This window comes from Arachis ipaensis, chromosome B9, assembly GCF_059453495.1.
Source record: "Arachis ipaensis isolate K30076 ecotype BB chromosome B9, ASM5945349v1, whole genome shotgun sequence".
Classification (NCBI taxonomy): Eukaryota; Viridiplantae; Streptophyta; class Magnoliopsida; order Fabales; family Fabaceae; genus Arachis; species Arachis ipaensis.
In genome coordinates, this window is record NC_142444.1 from 141,805,524 (window position 1) to 141,828,634 (window position 23,111).

Genomic DNA, 23,111 nt, shown 5'->3' on the forward strand with positions numbered 1-23,111 from the left:
ATTAGGATGATTCCTCCATGAAGGATTATAGGTGTTTTCATAGGATTCTCCTATGTAATTTACCTCTTCCATTGCAGGATTCTCAGGGTCATAAGCTTCTCCTTCAGAGGAGGCTTCTTTAGCACTGCTGGATGCAGCTTGCATTCCAGTCAGAGTCTGAGAAATCATATTGACTTGCTAAGTCAATCTTTTATTCTGAGCCAATATTGCATTTAGAGTATCAATCTCAAGAACTCATTTCTTCTGAGTCATCCCATTATTCATAGGATTTCTTTCAGAAGTGTACATAAACTAGTTATTTGCAACCATTTCAATGAGTTTCTGGGATTCTGCAGGCGTCTTCTTTAGATGAAGAGATCCTTCAGATCCAATGACATCTTGGACAATTCAGACAAACCATCATAGAATATACATAAGATGCTCCATTCTGAAAGCATGTGAGAAGGATACCTTCTGATCAATTGCTTGTATCTTTTCCAAGCTTCATAGAGGGATTCACCTTCCTTCTGTTTGAAGGTTTGGACTTCCACTCTAAGCTTGCTCAACTTTTGAGGTGGAAAGAATTTGGCCAAGAAAGCATTGACCAACTTTTCCCAAGAGTTCAGGCTTTCTTTAGGTTGTGAGTCCAACCATGTCCTAGCTCTGTCTCTTACATCAAAGGGGAAAAGCATAAGTCTGTAGACTTCAGAATTAACCCCATTGGTTTTAACAGTGTCATAGATTTGCAAGAATTCAGCTAAGAACTGATGAGGATCTTCCAATGGAAGTCCATGAAACTTGCAATTCTACTGCATTAGAGAAACTAATTGAGGATTAAGCTCAAAGTTGTTTGTTCCAATTGCAGGAATTGAGATGCTTCTTCTATAGAAGTCAGAAGTTGGTGCAGTAAAGTCACCAAGCACCTTCCTTGCATCTCCACCATTGTTGTTATTTTCGGCTGCCATAACTTCTTCTTTTTCAAAAATTTCTGTAAGGTCCTCTCCAGAGTTTTGTGCTTTAGTTTATCTTAGCTTCCTTTTCAGAGTCTTTTTAGGTTCTGGATCTGCTTCAACAAGAATGTTCTTATCCTTGTTCTTGCTCATATAAAAAAGAAGAGAATAGAAAAGAAGAGGAATCCTCTATATCACAGTATAGAGATTCCTTTATGTGAGTAGAAAAATAGAAGAATAGAATGAAGAAGGGAGAAGAAGAAGAATTCGAACACAGAGAGAAGGAGAGGGTTCGAATTTTAAGAGGAGAAGTGTTAGTGAATAAATAAAATAAATAGAAAGAGATGAGAGAGAGAAGGAGCATTTGAATATTAAAAAAAATTGTTTTTAATTTAATTATTAGTTAGAATTCGAAAATTAAGAAGATAAATAAAATAAAATTAGAAATTTAAAAGAATTAGTTAATTAAAAAGAATTTTGAAAAAAGTGTTAGCAGTTTTCAAAAATTAGAGAGAGAGAAAGGTAGTTAGGTGGTTTTGAAAAATGATATGATTGAAATAGAAAACTTTTTAAAATCAAACAAAAAGTCAAGTAGTTAATTTAAAAAGATTTGAAAATGAATTTTGAAAAGATAAGAAGTTAGAAAAAGATTTTGAAATTAAATTTTGAAAAAGATATTATTGAAATTTATTTTGAAAAAGATTTGAAAAGGAAATTAAAAAGATTTGATTTTTGAAATTAAAGTTGATTACTTGACTAACAAGAAACTAAAAGATATGATTCTAGAATTTAAAGATTGATCATTTCTTAATAGGCAAGTAACAACTTGAAATTTTTGAATCAAAATATTAAATGTTAGCAATAATTTCGAAAATCATGAAAAAATAAGAAAAAGATTTTGAAAATGAATTTTGGGATTTTTCGAAAACATGAAAGAAAAATGAAAAGATTTGATTTTTGAAAGAGATTTGAAAAGTTAGAATTTTTAATTTGAAATTTTGACTTGACTAACAAGAAACAACTAAATTTTAAAATTTTGTCCTAAATCAACCCAAAATTTCGAAATTTATGAGTAAAATAAGAGAAAGATATTATTTTTGATTTTTTTTTTGAATTAATGAAGGAAGAGAAAAACTACAAAATGACACAAGACATAAAAATTTAAGATCAAACAAACAATGCATGCAAGAACACTTTGAATGTCAAGATGAACACCAAGAACACTTTGAAGATCATGATGAACATCAAGAACATATTTTTGAAGATTTTTAAGATAACCAACACATGCAAGACACTAAACTTAAAAAATTTTTAAACTTTAGACACTAATAATTCAAAAATGCATATGAAAAACAAGAAAAGACACAGAACAAGAAAATGTAAAGATCAAACAAAGAAAATCATCAAGAGCAACTTGAAGATCATGAAGAACATAATGCATATATTTTCGAAAATTAAAGAAAAATTAAAACATTCAATTGACACCAAACTTAAAATTTGACACAAGACTCAAACAAGAAACACAAAATATTTTTGGATTTTATGATTTTATTAATTTTTTTTTGTATATCTTTCGAAATTTTTTTTGGAAAAAGAAATAAAGAGATACAAAATTTTTAATAAGAATTCCAAGAATCATGCAATGTTAGTCTAAAGCTTCGGTCCAAAAGAATTAGACATGGCCAAATGGCCAGCCAAGCTTTAGCAGAGCATTACATACAATAGCCAAATTGATGGGAACAAAAAGGCTCCTGCAAAGATAAGTAGAAACCTCGGTCCAAAAGATTAGACATGGCTTAACAGCCAGCCAGGCTTCAACATATCTTATGAAACCCTAGAATTCATTCTTAAAAATTATGAAGAAAACATTTTTTTTGAATTTTTTGAAAATTAAAATAAAAAGCCTTAAACATAAAATAAAAATACCCAATCTAAGCAACAAGATGAACTGTCAGTTGTCCAAACTCGAACAATCCCCGGCAACGGCGCCAAAAACTTGGTGTGGGAAATCGTGATTCACACTTTTCACATCTCCGCACAACTAACCAGCAAGTGCATTGGGTCATCCAAGTAATAAACCTTACGTGAGTAAGGGTCGAACCCACGGAGATTGTCGGCTTGAAGCAAGCTATGGTCATCCTTGTAAATCTCAGTCAGGCAGATTCAAATGGTTATGAGGTTTTAATAATTAAAAGATAAATAAAACATAAAATAAAATAAAATTACTTATGTAATTCATTGGTGGGAATTTCAGATAAGCGTTTGGAGATGCTTTGTCGCTTCTGAACCTCTGCTTTCCTATTGTCTTCTTCCAATTGTGCGTTAAAAGATGCTTTGTCGCTTCTAAACCTCTGCTTTCCTATTGTCTTCTTCCAATTGTGCGTTACTTCCTTCCATGGCAAGCTGTAAGATCCTCTCAGTGAAAATGGTCCTCTACAGTTTCTGCACGGCTAATCAACTGTCGGATTTCTCGTCTCAGATGAAAAATACCAGGTACAGCTACCGCATGGCTAATCATCTGTCGGTTCCCGCTAGCGTCAGAATAGGATCCATTGATCCTTTTGCACACTGTCACTACGCCCAACATTTGCAGGTTTGAATCTTCTCACAATCATCCCTTCCCAGATCCTACTCGGAATACCACAGACAAGGTTTAGACTTTTCGGATCCCAGGAATGCTGCCAATTGTTCTAGCCTATACCATGAAGATACTAATCTCACAGACTCGGTCTTTGTATTAGATACCCAAGAGAATATACTCCGGCTGTCGTCTGATGACTATGTTGAACATCATGTAGACCGCTTGTGGTTGTCAGGCACGCGGATCTTGGCTAAGCGAGTAATGAAGATAGTGGGTGATTGTCACGGGTCACCCCTTCATTCTGACTTAACTGAATTAAGTACGAGAGTATATCTTGGAGAAGAAGTAGGCGTGAATTGAATAGAAAACAGTAGTAATTGCATTAATTCATGAAGAACAGCAGAGCTCCACACCTTAATCTATGGGGTGTAGAAACTCCACAGTAGAAAATACATAAGTGAAAAAGGTCTAGGCATGGCCGAATGGCTAGCCTCTCAAAACGTGAACAATGGTCAAAAGATCAAAAGTGATCAAAAGATTTTCAAAAGATGTAAAATAAATCTCAAAGTATTTTTTATACTAAACTAGTAACCTAGGGTTACAGAAAATGGGTAACTAAGTGCAGATAGTGTAGAAATCCAATTTCGGGGCCCACTTGGTGTGTGCTTGGGCTGAGCATTGAAGCTTTTTCGTGCATAGCTGTTCTTGGAGTTAAACGCCAGCTTGGGTGCCAGTTTGGGCGTTTAACTCCAATTCTGGTGCCAGTTTGGGCGTTTTACGCCAGGAAGTTTTAGGTTGGCTTTGGACGCCAGTTTGGGCCATGAAATCTCAGACAAAGTATGGACTATTATATATTACTGGAAAGCGCAGGATATCTAATTTCCAACGCAATTGAGAACCCGCCAATTGGGATTCTGTAGCCCTAGAAAATCCACTTCGAGTGCAGGAGGGTCAGAATCCAACAGCATTTGCAGTCCTTTTTCAGCCTCTGAATCAGATTTTTGCTCATGTCCCTCAATTTCAGCCAGAAAATATCTGAAATCACAGAAAAATACACAAACTCATAGTAAAGTCCAGAAATGTGATTTTTGAATAAAAACTAATAAAAATATAATAAAAAGTAATTAAATCATACTAAAAACTATGTAAAAATAATGCCAAAAGGGTATAAATTATTCGCTCATCAATTGCCCATAACTTTTCTTGTCCTAGAACTCCTCAAAAAAATGGAGTAGTTGAAAGAAGGAATAGAAGCCTTCAAGAAATGACTAGGGCAATACTTTGTGAAAATGATGGTCCAAAGTTTTTATGGGCTGAAGCTATAAACACAACTTGCTATAGAAAATGTTTAAAGAAAACTCCTTATGAGCTTTGGAAGGGAACCCCACCCAATCTTAAGTATTTTCATATTTTTGGATGTAAATGTTTTGTTCTTAACAATAAAGAAAATCTTAGAAAATTTGATCCAAAATCTTATGAAGGAATATTTGTTGGATACTCCACCACTAGCAAAGCATTTAGAGTTTACCTCAAGGAACATAGAACTATTGAGGAATCCATACATGTGTATTTTTATGATACTAACTCAATTCCCAGTGCTTCTTTAGAAGATGATGCAGGAAGTGAAGCTGATATGAACCATCAAGCAAATCATGAAAATCTCAAAACTGTCACAGTTGTTGAATCTGTCTGTCCAGAAATATCTCATCAGAATGAAGGAGACATTTCTATTTTGTCTCCTGAACTAACTAGAGAATCCAGAACAGAACTACAAACTGAATCCAATCAAAGCAAGACCATTCCTCAAAAGTCACGTAAATGGAAATTCTTGAAGGATTACCCTCATGAATTCATCATTGGTGATCCTTCACAAGGCGTAACCACAAGATCCTCAAGAAAAAAGCAAGCGGATGCTAGCAACGTTGCTTTCTTATCCCAAATGGAACCACTCAATGTAAAGCAAGCTCTAGAAGACCCATCATGGGTTAAAGCCATGGAAGAGGAGCTATCCTAATTTGAGAAAAACAAGGTTTGGACACTTGTACCACATGTAAATGGTAAGAAGGTAACCGGTACTAAGTGGATTTTCAAAAACAAATTGGGTGAGGATGGTTTTGTGGTTCGTAACAAGGCTAGACTAGTAGCCCAAGGTTATGACCAAGAGGAAGGCATTGACTTTGATGAGTCATTTGCTCTGATAGCTAGGATGGAAGCAATTAGGTTGCTTCTTGCCTTTGCTGCCCATAAGGGCTTTAAATTGTTTCAAATGGATGTCAAATGTGCCTTTCTTAATGGTTTTATAGATAGGGAAGTATATGTGGCTCAACCCCCCCCCCCCCCCGCGGGTTTGAAAGCAAAGATTTTCCTAATTATGTTTTCAAACTTTTAAAGGCCCTTTATGGCCTTAGGCAAGCTCCTAGAGCTTGGTATGAGAGGCTTAGTGCCTTCTTGTTGGAAAATAATTTTCAAAGGGGTACCACCGATACTACCTTGTTTATAAAAGAATCTAATGATGATATCTTGCTTGTTCAAGTTTATTTAGATGACATTGTGTTTGGTTCGGCCAATGAATCCTTGTGTGAGGAGTTTGAAAAACTTATGACTAGTGAGTTTGAAATGAGTTTGATGGGAGAATTAACTTTATTTCTTGGTCTTCAAATCAAACAAACTCCTAGTGATATTTTTATTCACGAAGAAAAATATGCCAAAGAATTAATCAAGAAATTTGGTCTTGAAAATTCCAAACCAATGGAAACTCCTATGCATCCAAACACTAAACTTGACAAAGATGAAAGTGGCAAAGATGTGGATGAAACAAGGTATAGAGGAATGATAGGATCACTTATGTATCTTACATCCTCTAGGCCGAATATTGTTCAAAGTGTGGGTGTATGTTCTAGATTTCAATCTCACCCAAAAGAATCCCATCTTTCGGCCGTTAAAAGAATCATTAGATACATAAAAGGCACATATGATCTTGGCTTGTGGTATCCAAAGTCTAATGAATTTTGTGCAGTAGGATTTTGTGATGCAGATTATGCCAGAGACGAGTGGATAGAAGAAGCATTTCCGGAATGGGTTGCTTCCTTGGAAGTTCCCTCAATATGTGGTCAAGCAAGAAACAAGCCACTGTTGCACTATCCACGGCTGAAGCCAAATATATCTCCGCGGCTGCTTGTTACTCTCAACTTTTATGGCTTAAAACTCAATTAGAGGATTATAAATTGAAAATCAATAGTATACCTTTATTTTGTGACAATATGAGTGCAATAAACATTTCAAAAAATTCTGTATTGCACTCTAGAACCAAGCACATTGAGGATCGATATCACTTTATTAGGGAACATGTGTAAAAAGGTACTATTGACATTCAATTTGTTAAATCCGAAGAGCAACTTGCTGATATTTTCACTAAACCTCTGTGTGAAGACAGATTTTGTTCTTTGAGAAACAGTTTAGGGATGTTGGATTTAAACTCTGTTGAAAAAATGTGATTTTCATGCTTCTGTTTGTTTTTGTCTCGTAGGCAGCAGGGAGACAAATCTAGGTAGGTGATGAACAAGTCATTAATTAGGGGGAGACTGAAATATAGTACCTTGGACTCAATCCCGTTTAATCACATTTGGGCCCACTCTATGAAACTGGTTCATTACTCATGGGGATCATAAATTTTATTGTTTTATTTCTTAAAATAATTTGTTTTTAAATCCATTACATCATATCTTTCAAAAGGAAAGTTAGTATCAAATCAAATCCTTTTCTTATAACTTCTCCCACTTTTTAAGGAAAATTCTTTTCAGATATTCATTTTGATTTTTATATTCCTCATTAAAAACCGTTTTTCATTAATGCTGATTGCTTTCAGCACTCTCTCTTCATCTTCTCTATCTCCATTTTAACACCTTCAACATGAGAAAGAAACTCCCCACTCACCGAAGCACTCGAACCCCCATACCCAAAAATCCTTCATCATCCAAAGGTCCACAATCTCATACTCACATACACATTCATTCTCATTCATCCTCTTCACCCTCTTCTCGCTCCACTGACTCCATGGCTAGAAAGGTCATCCATCCGAGGGCTTCAACAATGAAGGAAGCAAGAACATCAAAGAAAAGTTCAAAGGGAAGGGAGCCTATATGCGAAGAAGAAGAAGACTCACCTCCTCTATCTCCACGTCCGTTTCCACCACCACGGCGTTCAACCCCTCATCCTTTGGGTCGCTCTGCTCCCACTCAACAACCAAAGAACGCTACCCTTCATGACACCAGAAAACCATCAAACCTTGATTCATTGGACTTCAAGAACAAATATGGTAAAAGCCACTCTCATTTTGACCCTTACCGCTTTATATCTTGTGCGGCTTTTGAGTTTCACTCCCAAGTGTTGGTAAACCGTCACCTATGTGCCTCTTATGTGGTTAATATTGAAAACCTTGCTGAAAAAGGAATTGATTTTTCAACAAATTTTCATGATTTGAAATGGACTCCTATTTTCAAAATCCAAAAACCAGTTTACCCAAATTTGGTACGTGAATTTTATGCCAATTTGATTTTTCATGATGGTGAACTACACTCCTATGTTAAAAAGGTTCATCTAAATTTGAATCGTGAAACCTTAAGCACTGCTCTGGGATATAAAGATGAAGGGGTCAGGGCATATATGACTGGTAAGTGGGATAACCATATTGTTATTTCCCTGCAAGATGCTTAGGCTCGGGTTTGTGAAAAATTTTCCTCTCTTGATGGTACAAATTTAACCCACAAGGCTCTTGGTCCTGTTAGAGCCTTTTTGCATCGTATCATCACTCGTGTTTTAATGCTTCAGAGTGGATCTTACCAGAGGGTTACTGTTTGTGATACTCTTATGCTATTTGCTATTCTAAATTCTGCTTCTATCTATTTTGCTTATCTCATGATTAGACACATGTGGAATTGTGTCCGTAGTGACAAAAAATCCAATCTGCCTTATGGTATGTTCTTGACATGCATTTTTGAGCATTTTAATGTTGATCTTAGCAATAAACCAGTTGAGAATAGGGTCTTAGTGCGCAAAAATCGTGACGGTTCATTCCTTGGTAACGGCGCTAAAAACTTAATACACACGTTCATAATCTTAGTTCTTTGTCACAACTTCGCACAACTAACCAGCAAGTGCACTGGGTCGTCCAAGTAATAAACCTTACGTGAGTAAGGGTCGATCCCACGGAGATTGTCGGCTTGAAGCAAGCTATGGTCACCTTGTAAATCTCGGTCAGGCGGATTCAATTGATTATAGAGATTTAATAATTAAAAGATAAATAAAACGTAAATTAAAGATAGAGATACTTATGTAATTCATTGGTGAAAATTTCAGATAAGCGTATGAAGATGCTTGTTCCTCCTGAACCTCTGCTTTCCTATTGTCTTCATCCAATCATTCATACTCCTTTCTATGGCAAGCTGTATGTTAGGCATCACCGTTGTCAATGGCTACATCCTGTCCTCTCAGTGAAAATGGTCCAATGCGCTGTCACTGCATGGCTAATCATCTGTCGGTTTTCGATCATACTGGAATAGGATCCATTGATCCTTTTGCGTCTGTCACTATGCCCAGCACTCGCGAGTTTGAAGCTCGTCGCAGCTATCCCTTCCTAGATCCTACTCGGAATACCACAGACAAGGTTTAGACTTTCCGGATCTCAAGAATGGCCGTCCATGGATTCTAACTTATACCACGAAGACTCTGATTAAGGAATCCCAGAGATACTCATTCAATCTAAGGTAGAACGAAAGTGGTTGTCAGGCACGCGTTCATAGGTTGGGAATGATGATGACTGTCACGATCATCACATTCATATTGAGGTGCGAATGAATATCTTAGAATCGGAATAAGCTTGAATTGAATAGAAAAACAATAGTACTTTGTATTAATTCATGAGGAACAGCAGAGCTCCACACCTTAATCTATGGTGTGTAGAAACTCTACTGTTGAAAATACATAAGAACAAGGTCCAGGCATGGCTGAATGGCCAGCCCCCATAAAGGTCTAAGATAGCATAAAACTTATCAAAGATGATCCGAAGATGTAAATAAAATAGTAAAAAGTCCTACTTATACTAAACTAGTTACTAGGGTTTACAGAGATAAGTGAATGATGCAGAAATCCACTTCCGGGGCCCACTTGGTGTGTGCTTGGGCTGAGCATTGATCTTTACACGTGTAGAGGTCTTTCTTGGAGTTGAACGCCAGTTTATAACCTGTTTCTGGCATTTAACTCCACTTTGCAACCTGTTTCTGGCGTTTAACTCCAGAATGCAGCATAGAACTGGCGTTGAACGCCAGTTTGCGTCGTCTAGACTCGGGCAAAGTATGGACTATTATATATTTCTGGAAAGCCCTAGATGTATACTTTCCAACGCAATTGAGAGCGCGCCATTTGAAGTTCTGTAGCTCCAGAAAATCCACTTTGAGTGCAGGGAGGTCAGAATCCAACAGCATCTGTAGTCCTTCTTCAACCTCTGAATCTGATTTTTGCTCAAGTCCCTCAATTTCAGCCAGAAATTACCTGAAATCACAGAAAAATACACAAACTCATAGTAAAGTCCAGAAATATGATTTTTATTTAAAAACTAATAAAAATATACTAAAAACTAACTAAATCATACTAAAAACTATGTAAAAACAATGCCAAAAAGCGTAAAAATTATCCGCTCATCACAACACCAAACTTAAATTGTTGCTTGTCCCCAAGAAACTGAAAATCAAATAGGATAAAAAGAAGAGAATATACTATAAATTCCAAAATATCAATGAAACTTAGCTCCAATCTGATGAGCGGGACTAGTAGCTTTTTGCCTCTTAAATAGTTTTGGCATCTCACTTTATCCATTGAAGTTCAGAATGATTGGCATCTATAGGAACTTAGAATTCAGAGTGTTATTGATTCTCCTAGTTCAGTATGTTGATTCTTGAACACAGCTACTTTATGAGTCTTGGCCGTGGCCCTAAGCACTTTGTTTTCCAATATTACCACCGGATACATAAATGCCATAGACACATAACTGGGTGAACCTTTTCAGATTGTGACTCAGCTTTGCTAAAGTCCCCAATTAGAGGTGTCCAGGGTTCTTAAGCACACTCTTCTTTTGCTTTGGACCTCGACTTTAACTGCTCAGTCTCGAGTTTTCACTTGATACCTTCACGCCACAAGCACATGGTTAGGGACAGCTTGGTTTAGCTGCTTAGGCCAGGATTTTATTCCTTTAGGCCCTCCTATCCACTGATGCTTAAAGCCTTGGATCCTTTTTATTACCCTTTCCTTTTGGTTTTAAGGGCTATTGGCTTTTTACTCTTGCCTTTTGGTTTAAAGAGCTTTTGGCTTTTTCTGCTTGCTTTTTCTTTTTCTTTCTCTTTTTTTTCGCCATTTTTCTTTTCTCTTTTTTTTTTTTTTCTGCAAGCTTTTGTATTCACTGCTTTTTCTTGCTTCAAGAATCAATTTTATGATTTTTCAGATTATCAAATAACATTTCTCTTTTTTCATCTTTCTTTCAAGAGCCAATATATTTAACATTCATAAACCACAATATCAAAAGACATATGCACTGTTCAAGCATTCATTCAAAAAACAGAAAGTATTGTCACCACATCAAAATAATTAAACTAGTTTCAAGGATGAATTCGAAACCATGTACTTCTTGTTCTTTTGTAATTAAAATATTTTTCATTTAAGAGAGGTGATGGATTCATAGGACATTCATAGCTTTAAGACATAGACACTTAAACACTAATGATCATATAGTAAAGACACAAACATAATTAAACATGAAGCATGGAAACCAAAAATAGAAAATAAATAGACAAAGAGATTAAGGAATGAGTCCACCTTAGTGTGGGTGGCGTCTTCCTCTTGGTGGTCCTATGGAGTGCTTGAGCTCCTCTATGTCTCTTCCTTGTCTTTGTTGCTCCTCCCTCATAGCTCTTTGATCTTCTCTAATTTCATGGAGGATGGTGGAGTGCTCTTGGTGCTCCATCCTTAGTTGTCCTATGTTGGAACTTAATTCTCCTAGGGAAGTGTTGATTTGCTCCCAATAATTTTGTGGAGGGAAGTGCATCCCTTGAGGGATCTCAGGGATTTCATGGTGAGGAATTTCCTCATGCTCCTGTTGAGGTCCATGATCTCTTGTTTGCTCCATCCTTTTCTTAGTGATGGACTTTTGAGATGAATCTCTCCATCTTCCATGGCTCAGAGGTGGAAGCAATTGCCTTCCCTTTCCTCTTTCTAGAGGTTTCTCTGGCCTTAGGTGCCATTAATGGTTATGGAAAAACAAAAAGCAATGCTTTTACCACACCAAACTTAAAAGGTTTGCTCGTCCCCGAGCAAAAGAAGAAAGAAGTGAGTAGAGGAAGAAGAAAATGGAGGAGATGGAGGTGTGTGAATGGTTCGGCCAAGGGGGTTTTAGGTGGTTATGATGTATGAAAAGGAAGGAGTGATGGTTTGAATTTGAGTGGGTGGGTGTAGGTGGGTTGTATGATGGTTTTGGAGGAGTAATGGAGGTGATTGGTGGAGGGTATTTTGGGGAAGAATGTTATGGAAAAGGTGTGAAGAGGAGAGAAGAAAAAGTGGGGATCCTGTGGGATCCACAGATCCAGTGGGGTCAAGGACTTAACATCCCTGCTCCAATTAGGCGTGTAAAATGCCCTTGCTGTGCAATCCTGGCGTTTAACGCCAGACTGCTGCTTGTTTCTAGCGTTAAACGCCCAAATGTAGCCTGTTTCTGGCGTTTAACGCCAGTCAGATGCTTGTTTCTGGTGTTAAACGCCAACTTGGTGCCTGTTTCTGGCGTTTAAACGCCAGACTGCTCTCCTCCAGGGTGTGCTATTTTCAATGCTGTTTTTCATTCTGTTTTTGATTTTTCAGTATTTTTTTTGTGACTCCACATGATCATCAACCTAATAAAGCACGAAATAACAATAAAATAGATATAATTAAATAACATTGGGTTGCCTCCCAACAAGCGCTTCTTTAATGTCAATAGCTTGATAGTGAGCTCTCCTGGAGCCTCACAGATGTTCAGAGCATTGTTGGAACATCCCAACACCAAACTTAGAGTTTGAATGTGGGGGTTCAACACCAAACTTAGAGTTTGGTTGTGGCCTCCCAACACCAAACTTAGAGTTTGATTGTGGGGGCTTTGGTTGACTCTGCAGTGAGAGAAGCTTTTCATGCTTCCTCTCCATGGTTACAGAAGGAGATCCTTGAGTCTTAAACACAAGGTTATCCTCATTCAGTTGAAGGACCAACTCTCCTCTGTCCACATCAATCACAGCTCTTGCTGTGGCTAGGAAGGATCTTCCAAGAATGATGGATTCATCCTCATCCTTCCCAGTGTCTAGGATTATGAAATCAGTAGGAATGTAAAGGCCTTCAACCTTTACTAACACGTCCTCTACTTGTCCATAAGCCTATTTTCTTGAGTTGTCTGCCATCTCTAATGAGATTTTGGCAGCTTGCACCTCAAAGATCCCAAGTTTTTTCATTACAGAGAGTGGCATTAAGTTTATTTCTGACCCCAGGTCACACAGAGCCTTCTCAAAGGTCATGGTGCCTATGGTACAGGGTATTAAGAATTTGCCAGGATCCTATTTCTTTTGAGATAATTTCTGCCTATCCAATGCATTCAGTTCATTGGTGAGCAAGGGAGGTTCATCTTCCTAAGTCTCATTACCAAATAATTTGGCATTCAGCTTCATGATTGCACCAAGGTACTTAGCAACTTGCTCTTCAGTAATTTCTTCATCCTCTTCAGAGGACGAATACTCATCATAGCTCATGAAGGGCAGAAGGAGGTTCAATGGAATTTCTATGGTCTCTAGATGAGCCTCAGATTCCTTTGGTTCCTCAAAGGGAAACTCCTTATTGGTCACTGAACGTACCAAGAGGTCTTCCTCACTAGGATTTGTGTCCTCCTCCTCCCTTGTAGGTTCGGCCATGATGGTTAAATCAATGGCCTTGCACTCTCTCTTTGGATTTTCTTCTGTATTGCTTGGGAGGGTACTAGGTGGAGTTTCAGTGACTCTTTTACTCAGCTGGCCCACTTGTGCCTCCAAATTTCTAATGGAGGACCTTGTTTCATTCATGAAACTTACAGTGGCCTTAGATAGATCAGAGACTATATTTGCTAAGCTAGATAGATTCTGCTCAGAATTCTCTATCTGTTGCTGAGTGGATGATGGAAAAGGCTTGCTATTGCTAAACCTGTTTCTTCCACCATTATTAAAGCCTTGTTGAGGCTTTTTTTGATCCTTCCATGAGAAATTTGGATGATTTCTCCATGAGGGATTATAGGTGTTTCCATAGGGTTCACCCATATAATTCACCTCTGCTATTGCAGGGTTCTCAGGATCATAAGCTTCTTCTTCAGAAGATGCCTCTTTAGTACTGTTGGATGATTCCTTCAATCCATTCAGACTCTGAGAGATCATATTGACTTGCTGAGTCAATATTTTATTCTGAGCCAATATGGCATTCAGAGTATCAATTTCAAGAACTCCCTTCTTCTGAGGCGTCCCATTACTCACAGGATTCCTTTCAGAAGTGTACATGAACTGGTTATTTGCAACCATGTCAATGAGTTCTTGAGCTTCTGCAGGCATTTTCTTTAGGTGAATGGATCCACCTGCAGAATGGTCCAATGACATTTTAGATAATTCAGACAGACCATCATAGAATATATCTAGAATGGTCCATTCTGAAAGCATGTCAGAAGGACACTTTTTGGTCAGTTCCTTATATCTCTCCCAAGCTTCATAGAGGGATTCACCTTCCTTCTGTCTGAAGGTTTGAACATCCACTCTAAGCTTGCTAAGCTTTTGAGGAGGAAAGAACTTGGCTAAGAAAGCCGTGACCAGCTTATCCCAAGAGTTCAGGCTGTCTTTAGGTTGAGAGTCCAACCATATTCTAGCTCTGTCTCTTACAGCAAATGGGAAAAGCATAAGCCTGTAGACCTCGAGATCAACCCCATTGGTCTTAACAGTATCACAGATCTGCAAGAATTCAGTTAAGAACTGAAAGGGATCTTCGGATGGAAGTCCATAAAACTTGCAATTCTGTGCATCAGAGAAACTAGTTGAGGTTTCAGCTCAAAATTGTTTGCTCCAATGGCAGGGATTGAGATGCTTCTTCCATGTAAATTGGAGTTAGGTGCAGTAAAGTCACCAAGCATCTTCCTTGCATTGTTATTATTTTCGGCCATGTCTCCTTTTTTTTCAAAAATTTCTATCAGATTTTCTCCAGAGAGTTGTGCTTTAGCTTCCCTTAGCTTCCTCTTCAGAGTCCTTTCAGGTTCAGGATCAGCTTCAACAAGAATGTTCTTATCCTTGTTCCTGCTCATATGAAAAAGAAGAAAACAAAAAAGAACATATGGAATCCTCTATGTCACAGTATAGAGATTCCTTTATGTGAGTAGAAGAAGAAAAGAAATTTGAACACAGAAAGAGGGAGGGGGTTCGAATTTTTAAGAAAGAGAAGTGTTAGTAGATAAACAAATAATTAGAAGGAGGTGAGAGAGAAGAATTTTTGAAAATTAAATAAATTAAAATTAAAATATTTTTGTTTTTAATTTAAAATTAAGGTTAGAATTCGAAAATTTAAAAAAAAGGAAAATAAAATAAAATTAAAAATTAAAACAATTAGTTAATCAAAAATGAATTTTGACAAAGAGGAAGGTGATTTTCGAAAATTAGAGAGAGAATTAGTTAGGTAGTTTTGAAAAAGATATGATTGAAATAGTAAACTCTTAAAATCAAACAAAAAGTTAAGTGATTAATTGAAAAAGATTTGAAAATCAAATTTTGAAAAGATAGGAAGTTAGAAAAGAAGTTAGAAAAGATTTTGAAATTGATTTTGAAAAAGATGTGATTGAAACTTATTTTGAAAAAGATTTGAAAAAGAAATTTAAAAAGATTTGATTTTGAAAATTAAAGTTGATTACTTGACTAACAAGAAACAAAAAGATATGATTTTAAAATTTAAAGATTGAACCTTTCTTACTAGGCAAGTAACAAACTTAAAAATTTTTTGAATCAATCACATTAATTGTTAGTAAAGATTTTGAAATTATAGAACAAAATAAGAAAAAAATTTTGAAAATCAATCATAAAGTTTTCGAAAATATGAAGGAAAAAATTGAAAAAGATTTGATTTTTGAAAAAGATAGAATTTTTAAATTGAAAATTTGATTTGACTCATAAGAAACAACTAGATTTTAAAATTTTTTGAAAAAGTCAACTCAAATTTTCGAATTTGATAAGAAAAAGGGAAAGATATTTTTTTATCTTTAAATTTTTAATGATGAGAGAGAAAAACATCAAAAAGACTCAATGTATGAAAATTTTGAATCAAAACACATGATGCATGCAAGAACACTATGAATGTCAAGATGAACACCAAGAACACTTTGAATGTCAAGATGAACACCAAGAACTTATTTTTGAAAATTTTTAAGAAAAGAAAAACATGCAAGACACCAAACTTAAAAATTTTTATTCTCTAGACACTAATAATTCAAGAATGCATATGAAAAACAAGAAAAGATACAAAACAAGAAAATATGAAGATCAAACAAGAGGATTCATCAAGAACAACTTGAAGATCATGAAGAACATATGCAAGAGTTTTCGAAAAATGTACAAATTTTAAAAAAATGCAATTGACACCAAACTTAAAATTTGACTCAAGACTCAAACAAGAAACATCAAATTATTTTTGATTTTATGATTTTATTAATTTTTTTGGATTTTTCAAAAATTATTTTGGGAAAAACGAAAAAGAAGAATTTTTTTTTTCGAAAATAAGAAATAAAAAGCTTAAAATTAAAATAAAATTACCTAATCTGAGCAACAAGACGAACCGTCAGTTGTCCAAACTCGAACAATCCCCGGCAACGGCGCCAAAAACTTGGTGCGCAGAAATCGTGACGGTTCATTCCTTGGTAACGGCGCTAAAAACTTAATACGCACGTTCATAATCTTAGTTCTTCGTCACAACTTCGCACAACTAACCAGCAAGTGCACTGGGTCGTCCATGTAATAAACCTTACGTGAGTAAGGGTCGATCCCATGGAGATTATCGGATTGAAGCAAGCTATGGTCACCTTGTAAATCTCGGTCAGGCGGATTCAATTGATTATGGAGATTTAATAATTAAAAGATAAATAAAACGTAAATTAAAGATAGAGATACTTATGTAATTCATTGGTGAGAATTTCAGATAAGCGTATGAAGATGCTTGTTCCTCCTGAACCTCTGCTTTCCTATTATCTTCATCCAATCATTCATACTCCTTTCTATGGCAAGCTGTATGTTAGGCATCACCGTTGTCAATGGCTACATCCTGTCCTCTTAGTGAAAATGGTCCAATGCACTGTCACTGCATGGCTAATCATCTATCGGTTCTCGATCATACTGGAATAGGATCTATTGATCCTTTTGCGTCTGTCACTACGCCCAGCACTCGCGAGTTTGAAGCTCGTCGTAGCCATCCCTTCCCAGATCCTACTCGAAATACCACAGACAAGGTTTAGACTTTCCGGATCTCAAGAATGGCCATCCATGGATTCTAACTTATACCACGAAGACTCATATTAAGGAATCCCAGAGATACTCATTCAATCTAAGGTAGAACGGAAGTGGTTGTCAGGCACGCGTTCATAGGTTGGGAATGATGATGACTGTCACGATCATCACATTCATATTGAGGTGTGAATGAATATCTTAGAATCAGAATAAGCTTCAATTGAATAGAAAAATAATAGCACTTTGTATTAATTCATGAGGAATAGGAGAGCTCCACACCTTAATCTATGGTGTGTAGAAACTCTACTGTTGAAAATACATAAGAACAAGGTCCAGGCATGGCCGAATGGCCAGCCCCCATAAAGGTCTAAGATAGCATAAAACTGATCAAAGATGATCCGAAGATGTAAATACAATAGTAAAAAGTCCTACTTATACTAAACTAGTTACTAGGGTTTACAGAGATAAGTAAATGATGCAGAAATCCACTTTCGGGGCCCACTTGGTGTGTGCTTGGGCTGAGCATTGAGCTTTATACGTGTAGAGGTCTTTCTTGGAGTTGAACGCCAATTTATAACCTGTTTCTGGCGTTTAACTCCACTTTGCAATCTGTTTCTGGCGTTTAACTCCAGAATGCAACATGGAACTGGAGTTGAACGCCAGTTTGCGTCATATAAACACGGGCAAAGTATGGACTATTATATATTTCTGGAAAGCCCTGGATGTCTACTTTCCAACGCAATTAAGAGCGTGCCATTTGAAGTTCTGTAGCTCCAGAAAATCCACTTTGAGTGCAGGGAGGTCAGAATCCAACAGCATCTGCAGTCCTTCTTCAACCTCTGAATCTGATTTTTGCTCAAGTCCCTCAATTTCAGCCAGAAATTACCTGAAATCACAGAAAAACACACAAACTCATAGTAAAGTCCAGAAATTTGATTTTTATTTAAAAACTAATAAAAATATACTAAAAACTAACTAAATCATACTAAAAACTATGTAAAAATAATGCCAAAAAGCGTATAAATTATCCACTCATCAGGTCTCCACAATCAAAGGTGGGGGAGTTCCCGAATCGGCTAAAGGGAAAAAGGGAAAAAAGTACAAAGGCATCTGTGTTCACTGACAGTGAAGATGAAAGTTTTCCCCCTGATGAAACCTCTGGCAAGTCTCGGTTCTCAGAAGCAGTGAGAGATGTCCTCATTGAGTTCTCCAATATGTCCAGTATGATGGTTAAATCATAGAAAGAGGTTAGAAAACAAGCCTTTGAAAATGAAAAGGCCTGGACAAAGTGCTATGAAAGAGTGAATCTACTTATGAAGCACCTGGAGACTGTTGACAAGGACACGATTCATTCTGAAGAAGAAAAAGAACTCCTTGATTCTGATATCAATCTTTCTTATGCCTAAAAATTTTATCTCTGCTGCTTATGCTCATGGACACAATTTATTTTGTTACTTTTTGGACTTAGTTTCATTTGAACTATTTTAAATTGGGATGACTGTAACTAAAACACTTTGATATTGTTTATGTTTAAATATTATAGACTGCAATGCTTCTCTCTATTTATTTTGCAAGGTCCCTCCTTGATGACAAAAGGGAGAGGATAAGACTAAATAGGGCTGAATTGAAACAAAAATTGGTGACTGAATACTCTATTTTATTGGTGGCTGTGAATTGCTTTGTTGGCTGGAAACACTGTTTTATAAGCCTGATGCTTTGCTTTGAATATGATTTTTTGAGAAGTTTGATAGAACTTGAGCCTTGATTAATTTTGATAAAAATATTTGCTCAAGTTCAAGCTTTTATTTGATAAATATGGCTCTGTTTTTTAAAAGGTTCCATATTTTGAAAATTTGCATCATTTTGGAATCTTTAGAACATGCACACAGGTATTACTCCCATGAAAATTGATGGATAATTATGCACACATTAAGGGGGAGCAGTTTGAAAAATTGAAAAGGGGGAGGATTCGGCCAAATCATTAAATGGAGTTTTCTAATCCTAATCATTTCAATTTATTTTAATAATATTTGTCATCAAGGAGGAGATTGTTGAGTTTGGAAAACTTGAATCTAATTTAAATGATGATCAAACATTATTAAAATAGTAATTAGAAAATCATTAATTTGTTAATTGCTTCCAATTGGTTGTATGATGAATTTGGTTTAGTGTGCAGGTGAAAAATAAAATTGTTTCATGGCTCAAGTGATAAAAGCTCAGTTTGGTTACTAAACATGTTTCAGCCCAATAGTAACTAATCTTAAGTGGCTGAATGAAATATTAAAATCCAAGAGCTAGACCAAGAATTTGCTAAGCCCAAGCAAACCTCATCCCTTGGCCCAACATCATCATAGATCTGAAATTGAAGAAGGAAAGAATGGATCAAGGGGTTGGTTCGGTTACCTACTCCTCATTGTGGAATGGAATTCAAAATTAAATTTGCTTTATTGCATGCATAGGTAACCAAAACTCAAAATTAAATTGAGTTTAATTTTGTATTGAAAGCTTTGTATCTTCTCTCTCATCTCTCTCTTTATTTTCGGTCATATCATGTCAATCAGGAAAGAAGAGTGAAGAATCTATCAGAAAAGTGAAGTCACAAAAGAAGCCTAATGAAAGAAAAGGCTAGGAGGACGAAAAGCTATGAGGTGAAGATCTGAAGAAAAACAAAAGCAAGAGCTTTGCCATTGAAGGCAAGATTTAAAGAAGAGCTTCAAGATCTTCCATACCGAGAAAAGAAAGGATCTGCCTCGGTCAGAGAGGAAGATCTCAGTTGCAAAGGTTCATTTCTATTTTTGTTCATCAAAGAAAGAAGATAGTTTCTGGAGCTACAAGAAGGAAGAAGCAAAAATGGATACTCTGAAGCACTCCTGGGTCAGAAGATCATCAAGGATCCGAATTCTTTCTTGGAGCCAAAGTTAAGATCAAGGGCTCAGAGTGAAGGAACTTGATGAAAAGGGATGAGAGAGGTACATGCATGTTGGTTTGATTTTGGTTTCCCTCTCTTTTCTCTCTGTCCGAACTGCTGCTGTCTCTGGGTTGGAGAAGAAGTTGCTTGGTTGAACCGATTTCAACCTTGGAAGCTTCCCCTTCTATATTAAGGGTGAACGGCCAAGGATTGAGACAAGGAGAGAAAGTGAAAGCACAGAGTTCTCATAGCTTCCCAAGCTATCTAAAGTTCTTCTCCTTCAATGAGTTTCATTTTATTTTCTTTTTCTTAGTATTATTTGTCTGAGTCTTATGGTAAAAGAAAAACATGATGAGGTTTTTAAGAAAAAGCCAGTGAGAGGAAAAAGGCAGTGATCAATATTAGAGAAAAAGCCATATATGTCTCAGAGTTTCTTTGTACATCTATATGTTGTGTGTCATGATTCTGTGGGAATCCCCTTGCAAGTTGGGTTAGCACTTTGCAGTTGAAAGCTTGGTGTGAGTCTAAGTTAAGTTCAAATTGGGTTAGAATTTAGATTTGTCCCAGATAGGATTGGGTAGATCCTAGGGAAGAATTGGTGTCTGTAATCTGATGATTATAGTGAAATTCCATCACTATTGTGATGGAAACTGGATGTAGGCTGCATTGCACTTAGTAGCTGAACCAGGATACATCTGGATGTGATTCTCTCTTTCTCTTCTACTCCTATTCTGATTTTGTTATGCTGGAGACAAAAATGTCCTAACTCGTTACGAGACAAAAAGAAAATGTCTCTTGACTCATTATGAGACAAAAGTAAAAATATCTCCTGAAGTTCATTTAAAGAGGCATAATAATATTCAGCAAAAAGTGGGCTAAGATTCAACCCCCCTTCTCTTAACCACTGATTACCATCAACCTCAATTATCCACCGTTCCTCAAGCTCCAACGCTCCAACTCCTCATCAATTGAATTTTCAGCTCCCAGAATTCAATTCCAAGCTTCCAATATCCACCAATTTAACTCTAATTCAACAAGATACATGATCTAATTCAGATAATATCACAATAATCAATATTGAGCTCACTAAATCACTAATTCACAAGTGTTAGGATTTCTTTACCATTACCTACGATTCAAATAGACAAAGCCCAACACTATCCACGAGCTAATTCGATCCTAGAATATCAAAACCACATAATCTCTTAAAATCAAAACCTTAAATTTAAAATTTTGGGAAGATGACTGAGTGAGAAATCACTAGACTCTTACCAAATTGTTCAGTGGATTTTGTATAGAATTTTGGGATGAACGCGTGGCCGCTGACGGCTCGTCAATCGGAGCTTTGGATTGAAAGTTATGGACGATTGAATTTTTTGGAGACATTAGGATTCTCTTGCATCGTATTCAAAGTGAAAAATGATGAAGAAAGCCAATTTTGGGAGTTTTATAGGTTGGATCTTAGGTCCGGTTTGGGTCTAGTCCAATCGGTTCAGTCTGTTGGCCTGTTTTTGGGCTAAAATTTTTAAAATTAGAGTTAAAATTCATATTTTAATTATTTCTACCTCATTAAAGTATAAAATTTAATTTTCTAATTTTTAAATAATAAATAATTTATTGGTAAATTATTTACTAATTACTCAGGGTTTACATCCTACCCCTTTAATAAAAATTTTTGCCCTTGAAAGTTCGCTCTCCAATCTTCATATAAGCTCCCTTAGATTCACCGACCTCTTACCATTCATTTTGCCATTTTCAACATCAATTTAACACCCTATTCCCAATTCAAGCCTAAGTCATACTTATTTATTTCACTTTCAGCTTTGTCTAGCTCTTTCTCAATTATTACAATTTGTAAGGGGGATAGGATTTGTTTTATGTAAAGCTTGTAAGTTAATACTATGTATATGGTTGTAAGTATGGATTTACGTTTTGTTGTAAACGGTCTTTTGAAAAATACGGTTTAAGTTAATACATACATACATACATATATATATTCTACTTTGAGAGTTTGAATTTCTATAATATATTAGTTTGCATTAGTGATATTGCTTATATGCTTAGTTGCTTAATGTAGGTCAAACAATTTTATCAATGGCTTCCAAATTGCTGTTAAAGAAACAAAGTCAACCAGTTGAGGTAAGTATTTTTTATTATTGAAACTTACTCTTTGTTAAATTTAAAGAATTTTTAGCATATTCATGATTACATTGTTCCTTCAGCTGTAATTTATGTGAATTGTAATCATTAAGGTCATTTATAGTCTTCTAGAATGCATTTTTCTTGTTTATTATTGATCGGTAATGCTGAGAACTCTGTATTATGTTTGCTATGTATGACTCTGCATTAATGCAGATACACTAATTAATCAACAAAGTCCAAAAGCTAAGACATATTTAAAAATATTTAATTATAGCAAAATTTAATAAGCGCAAGCAAGGTATATCATTGACACAACACCAATGTGAATGGGGTCATTTTGTGGATCTTGGTGTTAAAAAATTTCACTAAATTAATAGAAATAAATTGCTCATATAAAGAGAACCTTAGGTCTTCCTAGCTTTTGGGATTCCTTTTTCTTCATCTCAATAATTTTTTGTAACTATACATAAAACAAAGCTCAACAAATTTAGAGAAATTTAATTATTGATGCTTCATGCAATGAGAACTTGGCAACTTCTAATTCACTTCTGCACTCTGGTCTGGTTATTATATATAATCCAAATATCATACGATTTCCTAAACCATAAAAGAACTGTGGATTAGAACTGTACTAGTACCAGCACCCTAATTTAAGCCTTTCGGTATAAACTTTCTTTTCAAATATTGATATAACAAGACTCACATTTGACTAAGACTATTTAGCTCTATTATCAATGAATTAATCCTCTACACCAAAATAGTGCAGATACTTGAATTTATGCATCTTCCTTCATGGAGTGCTTGTTATAGTAATTACTATTTTTTAATTTTGACACCTTGGAGAATGGAGAGCATTATTCTAGTAGCTACTAGCTAGCATAACAAGCACACCACATAATACTATAATAGTACTATTATTTAAAATACCACCGTACCTAATTAAGGAAAGTGTCCTTGTTCTGCTATAATTAATATTAATACAAGTTTGTTTGGTATAC

General features: G+C 36.0%; 2 non-coding genes across 2 annotated transcripts; both read left to right on the forward strand.

Annotated features, from left to right (window-relative positions):
• Positions 1–431: 431 nt before the first annotated feature.
• On the forward strand, positions 432–539 carry LOC148546601 (small nucleolar RNA R71). The gene has a single exon (XR_015901002.1). It is a non-coding gene; the product is annotated as a small nucleolar RNA R71 (small nucleolar RNA).
• Positions 540–14,243: 13,704 nt separating this feature from the next.
• Positions 14,244–14,351, forward strand: LOC148546602 (small nucleolar RNA R71). The gene has a single exon (XR_015901981.1). It is a non-coding gene; the product is annotated as a small nucleolar RNA R71 (small nucleolar RNA).
• The last annotated feature ends 8,760 nt before the right edge of the window (positions 14,352–23,111 follow it).